The following is a 10,404-nucleotide window of genomic DNA, read 5'->3' as shown; positions in this document are numbered from 1 at the left end:
ATTTCAAAACTTGACTTCCTTTCCTCTCTTCCTGCGGTTCCTTAAATTTATTTTGAATACCTTCTGCATATCCAAATTAACTTAATTTGTTCATTTATTCATCTACTTTAAATATATACTCCTATGAACCTGCAGATTATTACAATAATTCTGCCAATGTTCTTATCTGTTTACAATTTGTCTGTAAATATTCAACAAACCATTTCCATTCTTTTTTAAAAAGTTTGTTGATTTCTTATTTTTCTGGTAAGTTTGGCCATTTCTGCATATTCCACAAGTTTTTGTATCCATTCTTCCTTTTCTGGGACTTCTACTTCTTTCCATTTTGGGGCAAGTAGCATTTTTGCCTCTGTTGTTGCGTACATGTATAAGCTTCTGTACAGTCTAGGTGGGACGCGGGTGGTGCTGTGCGTTAAACCACTGAGCTAGGGCTTGCCGATCAGAAGGTTGGCGGTTCGAATCCCCGCAATGGGGTGAGCTCCTGACGGGGTGAGAAGATGATCTCAGGGTCCAGGAAGATTCATATGGAAAGATGCAGTTCTTGAGGTATTGCTGTCCTGAGCCGTTTAAGACTTTATAGGTCAAAACCAGCACTTTGAATAGGGCCCGGAAACTAATCAGTAGCCTGCACAGTTGGACCAGGATTGGTGTGATATGCTCAAACTGTCTTGCTCATAGCTGTCAACTTACAGATTTGAAAATAAGGGACCAGCAGCCTCGAAAATAAGGAGCCAGCAGCCTCGAAAATAAGGGATCAGCAGCCAAAATAAGGGATTTTCCAAGCACAGGTATGTTCAACTTCTGAGCCTCTCCAAGCCAAAGGCAGAAAGCCCAGCCAGCAGCCAAACGAAGCCTCAAGCAGTGGTTCCCACAGCGCAGCAACCCGGCAAAGGGGATGCAGCAAGGAAAACCACTGTCACCTCTCCGCTGGGAAGCGCTGAGCAAAGGCGAGTCCCCAGGCAACGTGGCCGATTTGATCGGCACAAGGCATGCAAGCTCCACCCCCCAGTCGTTCTTAGACTCCTTATTGGGTGAGCAACACAGCCAAGCAACACAGTTGGAGCCTCCCTCCTCCCTGGCTGGCAGGCAGGGAGGGAGAGGAGCTGCTTCCTTTGAAACCAGGGAAATTTAAGGGACATCATCAATAAGGGACAGCAGCGGGACACGGCACTGGGATAAGGGACTTTGCTGCCAAATAAGGGACGGTTGACAGCTATGGTCTTGCTCCGGTGAGCAACCTGGCCCGAATTCTGTACTGTCTGAAGTTACCGAACCATCTTCAGAGGCAGCCCTACGTATAACGCATTGCAGCAATCTAACCTTGAGGTTGCTAGACCTCAAGGTTACAAACACTGACTTGAGCATTTGTGGCTGAAGAAGAAGAAGAAGAGTTTGGATTTGATATCCCGCCTTTCACTCCCCTTCAGGAGTCTCAAAGCGGCTAACAATCTCCTTTCCCTTCCTCCCCCACAACAAACACTCTGTGAGGTGAGTGGGGCTGAGAGACTTCAGAGAAGTGTGACTGGCCCAAGGTCACCCAGCAGCTGTATGTGGAGGAGCGGAGACGCGAACCCGGTTACCCAGATTACGTGACTACCGCTCTTAACCACTACACCACACTGGCTCTCAAGGCTGGTGCCTTGCGAAGCTTCAGAAACTGCCGGAGGTGGGAACTTAAAAAAAAAATCTTATCCACCTTTCAGGGTGCATTGCCCTCACAAGGTAGTTTACAAAACAAACCTCAAATCATGTGACACAGCCTAGATTGGGTGCTTTCAGGACCTCACTGTCCTTTGTACCTCTTTGCCACACCTCCAGAGTGAGCAGCAGCAGAGCACATGATGCAAAACAACAGAACATGTCGTAATTAGCGAATGCAGGCTAATTCCCCATGACTTCCAGAGGTCATGAGATTCTTCTCTGGCCCAGGCAAAGTAAACACCACCCAAATAAGAACCTGAGCAAACAGCCAGTTGTGAAATAATTTACTTCTGAAGCGAACACCATGTTCAGTTCAAAACGGCCTGTTTATAAAACATCGGCCCGGATTTGTTTATGGCGAGCCTGTGCAAAGTTTGCCAGGAGATTAGATGACGTCAGCTGCTTATTGAACATCCACTCTCATTTATTCGCAGGGAGATTGGGTGACATTGCAGAAAGAAAATATTGTCCCACACTTTCCAGTGAACTTCCCCCTATCACTTCTCTTATCACAAAAAAGTCGGGGGGTAGAGTGGGTTTGTTGCACAATGTCAAGTACGGGAGTTTTCCCTCTCCCTTCCAGTGGCTCACCGATAAGAATTAACGAGCATTTGGTAGATTTATAGTCTTTTTATTACAGCATTCTGTTGCAAGCACAAACGGGCAACTCTCTACAAAGACATTAGTTGCCTGCTCTGACTCCTCCTTGCGATTTCTGCAGCAAACTCTGACATGCTCGGACCTCTGAGTTTGGGGGAGGGAGGTGTTCGCCCCATGCTCAATTGATGTATCGCCCAACTGCTCCTTCCCTTCTGGTTGCTTAGCTACTATCTCAAAGCTGCGCAGCTCCTCTCTTAATAATAATAATAATAATAATAATAATAATAATAATAATAATATATTATTCATACCCCGCCTGTCTGGCTGGGTTTCTGAGTACCTTGGGTTACATACGCTTCAGGTTACAGACGCTTCAGGTTACAGACTCCGCTAACCCAGAAATAGTACCTCGAGTTAAGAACTTTGCTTCAGGATGAGAACAGAAATCGTGCTCCAGCAGCGCGGCAGCAGCAGGAGGCTCCATTAGCTAAAGTGGTGCTTCAGGTTAAGAACAGTTTCAGGTTAAGAACGGACCTCCAGAACGAATTAAGTACTTAACCTGAGGTACCACTGTACTCGAATTTCTTCCACACCATTCCTTTTGGTGCAAAGGAAACATTGGGGGTGGGGGTGGGATGAGGAAGAAGGAAGTCCTCCATTACATATAATCTGCAGGCTGGGAAACATCAACAGCCAATACGGGTTGTATTTGCTTGTCTCATTTCCGTTCCTGACCACAAATGAACACGCAAACTGAAGCAATTTCCACTTCCATGTCTGTTCGGAGCTGAATTCTCTGCAGTGCCAGCCCTAGCTGTCACCCAAATGGAAATAAGGATGAGCTGCCAGTTCAGTTGTTTCTAGAATTGTTGCTTTTACACCTGGCAGAAAAATGTCATGGATTGGCCCTGAGTTGGGAGAGCCAGCCTTCGAGTGTGTGTGTCTGTCTGTGTGTGTGTGTGTGTGTGTGTGTGTGTGTGTGAGTGTGTGTGTTTTCATTAAAATACCCCCAGTTCCTGTGCCACTTCCCCAATCAAATTTGTTCCAGCTTAGGGGAGAAAGAGAGAACTGTTAAGTTGTGGGCGAACATATCAGACGACACAGCGATTCTTCAAACAGCTCTTGTTTATTCAGAGGCCAGAACAGAACTGAACTGAAGGGCTCAGTCAGCCTGCTTATATAGAGCTCCACTACAACGTAACTGTAGCAACTTTCTAAACTATCCAATCACTGAACGTCACTTTCGATCCTTCATTTGCATAACTATCTACAGTAACCCCCTGCTGGCCCAGGGTGAGAACTTCAGTACATAACAAGAACATATGAAGAGAACATATGCTGGATCAGTTTAAACACCCATTTGGTTCACCATTCATGTTTTCACAGTAGCCAACCTGAGGGAAGCCTTCAAGAAAGACATGGGTATCATTAATATGAAACAAGCGCCTTCACCGTATCTTACCCAAGCCTACTCGGGCATGTAATTTCAACACATAATTTTATTTTATTGCAAATGGGTTGTAGCCAACCAAGTCCTACTCAGAATAGACCAAGGCCTTACCCACACTATACATTTGATGCAGTACCATACCACTGCAAACAATCATGGCTTACTCCAGAAACCTGGAAGCTGTGGCTTGTTAACAGTGCAGAGAGTTCTTTGGAAACCCCTTACAGAGGACTTCCGGTTTGACCCGCGGACAGCGAGGAAGCACGGAAAACCTCGTCAGGGGGTTTTCCTGCAACACGGGGGCTTGGGGGAGTCGCTAGGCACTGCGCACCCCAAAAATCTCAAGGGGGGAGACCCTTGAGGGACAGGCTTCCTGGCAGCGGAGGAGCGGTCTTGTCGTCTTTTCGAGGTTTTCCCCTGGAAGAGCTTGAGGGCGGCGAGGCAGCGAACGCAAATGGGTGAGCACCGACCCTGTGTTGCGATGCCTGCAGCTTCCCCTGAGAAGCGCAACGAATCTCCAGAAACATAAGAATAAAATCCTTGGCGAAAGTGGAGTATCTACACTTCAAAATCAGGAAGATCAGACCAAGTGGTTTTTGGATGTTTTAAGATTGAAAACAAGGAATTCATCCCGGCTGAGGGAAAAAATGGCGCAGGAAACAAAGTCGCAAGAAGGAGAAAGGAAGTGATTTGCTGCCTATCTGAGTGAGTACAAAACAAAAAAGCCCACAGCTTTTTCCTTTGCCGTGGCACATTAACTTACCAAATACAAAGTAACTAATAAGGAATTGACTAGAGACTAGAGACTTTGTACATCTTTATGCCGGAAAATTTAAGAACTAAAGAGTAACCGCGTTCATTTTTTCCCCCTCAATTGAGTTGCAGCCAAGCGGGCTGTTAAAAGGATTTAACAAGGCTTTAAGGAGATTGAAAAGAAAGATTGCAATTTCTGTCGGACTGAGACTATAACTAGAAGGGGAAAGCACAAGAACCGTGGAAGGGCTGTAAGGGGCAAAGGAAAGAGGAATTTAAACTAAAATCAGCTCTACTCCCCTGCCTCTCCTCGGCACATCAAGCGAATAAGTGACCATCCTTGTATCCCCCCCTTACATTAGCTGTTTTATTTTTGAAACCTCATTTGATTCTCCTTCACTAAGTAGCGTAAAAGACTTGGGGACTATTGAATTATACCGGCCCCTCTCTTCTTTTACATTGTTACGTCGTATTACCCTCTTCTTTGAAGGGACCGTTTAAAACTTTTTAGTTTTATAATTGCTGAAGCGACAGTGCAGGGGATACTCGGTTATAGTCGGAATTGGAAAGAGTTAGAAGATTCCAGACTTTGACCCCAGTGGGGAAAATTGGAAATTACACCCTATTCCCCACCTGAAGCTTTGACATATTGAATTGGAGCAATTATAATCAATTATACTGAACTCACCTCTCTTATTACAACCTTTTTGAACTGGTAACTCTTCTGAACTCAATTAAAGAACTTTAATATTGAAGATATTTGGATATCTGGACAGTCTGAGACCCGCACAAAACAAATTACGATTATATATTTTGAGAGCCTACTTCGGAAGGGCACTGAAGAAATAAATACTGTGGATTGAGCCGACAAGTGGCGGAAGACATCAGAACCATCCAGAACTGTGTTGAATTGACCAGGGATATTTAATAATTATGTTTTTTCTATAAGAACATTCAATAACTACTCTCTCTCTACTAGAACATTTGATAATTAACCTTCCTCTATAAGAATATTACTCTTTCTTATTTCTTTGTTTTTTGTTTCTCTCTTTTTTCCTTTGTATTATATATATTCGGAAAAATCATACAAATAGGGTTCTTCTTTGTTCAAGAAGTAAAACCCTTGGGCTCACCCTAGGGGAAAAGTTAAGTCCTATCAGAGGTCTAAGTTTTGGGCTTTTTTCTGTTTTCTTTGTTTTTCTTTTTCTCTTCTTCTTTTTCTTTTTTTCTTTTTTCTTTTTTTTTTTGCTCTCTCTTCTCTTATGCTCCGCTTCCCTTCTGGGAAAGATCTCTAACTCAAAGTTTAAAGTCATTAATGTTTTATTGCTGGATTAATAGATAATATCTCAGCGTTAGTAATATACTGTGGACTTAGAGAAGAAATTACGGTGTGTATATATATATATATATATATATATATATTCCTTCTCTTCCTTTTTTGGTTACACGAGGTTTACTATTCAGATCTGATGGGGTTTGCTTTTAGTCTTGGGGATAAAGATTTTTCTCAGATTTGAATATTGGGAGGAACATACTGGAACGTACAGGACCTAGAAGGAAGAGGAGAGAGAGATTGTGAGCCCTCGAGGGGAGAGACTAGAAAATAAAATTGACAATTTCGGAAAACAACGTAAAATGTCAGGGGGAAATGGGAAAAGGGTATCTGGGACCCCTGGGGAAAGGAAAGCATCCAGACAGGAGGAAATCAAAGATTTAGATATATTGTGGTTAAAGATCAAAGAGGAATTTAAACAAAGTGAAGCACATATGGAAAATAAATTAGGAGAGGTGCAGGAGATGATAGACAAGAAAATAGAAGGGGCCGTTGGAGAGCTTTCTAGTAAAATCCAAGATTTGACAGTTAGGTCAAAATCAATCGAAGAAACAAACAGGAAAATGCAAAGAGAGATGAGGGAGCAAAAGAAAGAGACAGAGAAAATAAAGGAGGAGCTAAGAGAATGGAATAATAGACAAGACCAACTGTCAGACAGTTTAGCCATGGTAGAAATGCGGCAGAAACAGTTTAACCTAAAATTTAGAGGAGTGGGTGAAGAAGCAAATGAGAATGTGAAAGGTAAAATGACTAGAGAGCTTGCCAAATGGCTAGAAGTAAAAGAGGAAGAGGTGGCCCACACGATAGATAAGGCATTCAGAGTTAGAGGGAAAACACAGCAAGCAAAATCCAAAAAACTTGCTGGCGACTGCTTAGTGGTCTTCAATTCAATTGAGATGAAAAATATGATTCTAAGATTAAGCTATAAAAAAAACCTAATAATTGAAGGAAGACCGATTATCATATATAAAGAAATTCCTATTAGGCTCTTACGCAAAAGGGACGGATATAGACCAATAGCTAGTGTTTTGAGAAGGAATGCCATACCATACAGATGGGAATACCCAGAGGGGATTACCTTCTATTATAAGGATAAGAGATTTAGATTGATGAGCACCCAAGAAGCTGATAAGTTCTTGAGAAGATATGAGAAGGAACTTGGGAAAGTGGAAGAAAGGTTGGAAGAGGGAGAGAGATTCACAGATTCACAGAGGTGAGAGAGAAGAAGAGAAGGAAAGAGAGGGGGAGGGGGAGAGAGAGAGAGAGGAGGAAGAGGAAGAAGAGGAAAAAGAGGAAGAAGGGACTGAAGAAGGAGAAGAAGAGGAAGAAACCAAGGAAGAAATTACAAGGAACAGGAAAATTAGATTATAAGCTTGCGCACGAGTGTAATAAGAACTAAAAAATAAACATAGACGACAATGACTCTTAAAATCCTATCCTGGAATGTGAACGGTCTAAATGATAAATCTAAAAGGAATAAAGTTCTGAAGGTTTCGACGAAAAGGAATGTTGATGTGATATGCTGTCAGGAAACACATGTGGCCAAAAAACACAAACATATTTTGATAAACAACCTTTTGGGGACTGAATTTATTAACTCAGATATAAACAAAAAAAGAGGAGTGGTGATATATGCAAAAGAAAAAGGAGACCCCAAATTAATTTGCAAAGATGAGGAAGGGAGAATCGTGGGGGTACAGATTAGTCACCAGGGAGAAAAACTAAACGTGGTAAATGTTTATGCCCCAAATACAAACAAAGCAGAATTTTTTAAAAAACTGGAACAAATATTACTGGATTTAGAGCCTCATAAATTGATCCTACTAGGTGACTTAAATGGAGTTCCAATACCAGAGTTAGATAGAAGTGCAAAAAAGAAAAAATTGAGTCAAGGAAAATTACCAAGATCATTTAAAAACCTTGAAGAAAATTTAGACTTAATGGACATCTGGAGACACAAAAACCCATTAACAAAACAATTTACATACTTTTCAGAGCCGCATCAGAGCTGGGGTAGAATAGACCAGATCTGGGTATCAAGAGAATTAGCAACAAGAGTCGAAAAATGTGAAATACAACCCAGAACCCTTTCTGATCATAACTCAATATCTTTGGAAATTAAATGTGGAGTTCAGGGTGTGTACAGATGGAGAATGAATGAATATCTATTTGAAAACGAAGAGGTAACTGAGAAGGCAAAGAAAACCTTAAAAGACTTCTTTGACTTAAATCTTAATAAAGAGACAAATATTGATACAGTCTGGGACGCCAGCAAGGCGGTATTAAGAGGCTTTTTAATCCAACAAAATAGTTATAGAAAAAAGATAAGAGAAAAAAAGAAAGATTAAATCCTGACCCAATTAAGAGATTGCGAGAAAAAATTAATAATAAACCCTAGTAATGAACAGACTAAACAAACATCCAAATTGTTACAAACACAATATTCAATGCTAATTAACCAAGAAGTCGAATGGAGAATTAAATTAATGAGGCAAAAATTCTTTGAATCAGCAAACAAAACAGGGAAATTCCTGGCCTGGCAACTACGAAAAAGCAAAAAGCAAAATGTGATTAATAAAATAAAAATAGAAGAAAGACTTGTGGAAGAACCAAATGAAATAAAGAAAAATTTCCTAAAATTCTTTGAAAAACTCTACCAGAAAGAAGAAGAAGATATACCAGAAATAAGAAAATATTTAGAAAATAACAGAATAACATCTATAACGGAGGATGAGAAAACTCAATTGAATAAGTGTATAACAGTAGATGAAGTCCAGGAAGCAATAAAGAGAATGAAACTAGGGAAAGCACCGGGCCCAGATGGCCTATCGGCCAAATATTATAAAATTCTTGAAGAATACTTAGCCCCAGTGTTATGAGAGGTTATGAATAATATTCTACAAGGAGGGAAGATACCGGACTCCTGGAAAGAAGCTCACATAACGCTGATACCTAAAGTGGACTCAGATAAACTATATTTAAAAAACTACAGACCGATATCACTTCTCAACAATGATTATAAAATATTTGCTGAGATAATGGCAAATAGATTCAAGAGCTACTTAAAAAAGGCAATACATACAGATCAAGCTGGATTCCTTCCTAATAGACATTTAAAAGACAATGTCAGACATATAATAAATATCATTGAATACCTGGAAAAGAAGAATGAAATCCCCGCAGCATTAATTTTTATCGATGCAGAAAAAGCATTCGATAATATATCATGGAGATTCCTATTAGAGTGTATGGAGATAGCAGGGATAGAGGGTGCCTTTATGGAGGGAATCAAAGCAATTTATTCAAATCAAAGAGCTAAATTGATTATTAACAACAATTTATCAGATACATTCAATATTTCAAAGGGCACAAGACAAGGCTGCCCCCGTCTCCGCTTCTTTTTATAATGGTGCTGGAAGTAATTGCGAATAAGATAAGGAAAACATCTGAGATACGAGGAATTAGAATAGGAGTGAAAGAATTCAAACTGAAAGCATACGCCAATGACCTGGTAATTACAGTTGAGGACCCGGCACAGAGTATTGACAAAGTTCTGGTACTTTTAGAAGAATTTGGGAAAGTAGCGGGCTTTAAGCTAAACAAAATTAAAACTAAAATGATGGTTAAGAATATGGGAGAAGATTTAAGGAGACAGTTAGAACTCCAATCGGGAATTAAAGAAGCAAAAAAGATAAAATACCTAGGAGTGTGGCTAACGATGAAAAATATAAACCTAATGGCTGATAATTATACAAACACTTGGAAGGAAATCCAAAAGGAATTAGATACCTGGAATAGGATAAAACTCTCCTGGTCAGGCAGAATGGCTGCAATCAAGATGTGCATATTACCGAAACTCCTATTTCTATTCCAAAATGTCCCAGTGATTAGAGGAAGTGCAATATTCAAAAATTGGCAAAAAGTTCTCTCTAAATTTATATGGCAAGGCAAAAGACCGAGAATCAGATTTAAATTGTTAACGGACAGAAGAGATAGAGGAGGATTCTCGGTCCCAAATTTAAGACTGTATTATGAAGCCGCGTGCCTTTGCTGGCTTAAAGAATGGGTTACTTTAAAGAATACAGATCTGCTAGATCTAGAAGGCTTCAACCTAAGATTTGGCTGGCATGCTTATCTCTGGCAGAATAAGGAAAAGGTGCATAAAGGCTTCTCAAACCACATCATCAGAGGAACACTATTAGAAGTGTGGGGAAAGAATAAGAAATTACTGGGAAAAAATACCCCCTGGTGGTTATCGCCTATTGATCTATTAACTATCAAAAAAACAAACATGGAAGGTGAGAGACTGACTTATGAAGACCTCCTGGAAAGATCAGAAAGAGGATGGAAAATCAGACTTTATGAAGAGTTAAAAAGCAAATTAACAGGCTGGTTGCAGTACCATCAAATTAATGCTTTATGGAAGGAAGATAAAAAGATTGGAATGAATGAGAAAAAATCTAAATTTCAGAGATAATAGAAAGTAAAACCAAATTGCTATCAAAAATGTATAATCAACTTTTGGATTGGTTCAAGAGGTCATGATAAAGTGGGCCATAGACATTGG

This window comes from Podarcis raffonei, chromosome 2 (genome assembly GCF_027172205.1).
Source record: "Podarcis raffonei isolate rPodRaf1 chromosome 2, rPodRaf1.pri, whole genome shotgun sequence".
Classification (NCBI taxonomy): domain Eukaryota; kingdom Metazoa; phylum Chordata; class Lepidosauria; order Squamata; family Lacertidae; genus Podarcis; species Podarcis raffonei.
The sequence above is the reverse complement of the archived record's forward strand: the minus strand, read 5'-3'. Positions refer to the sequence as shown.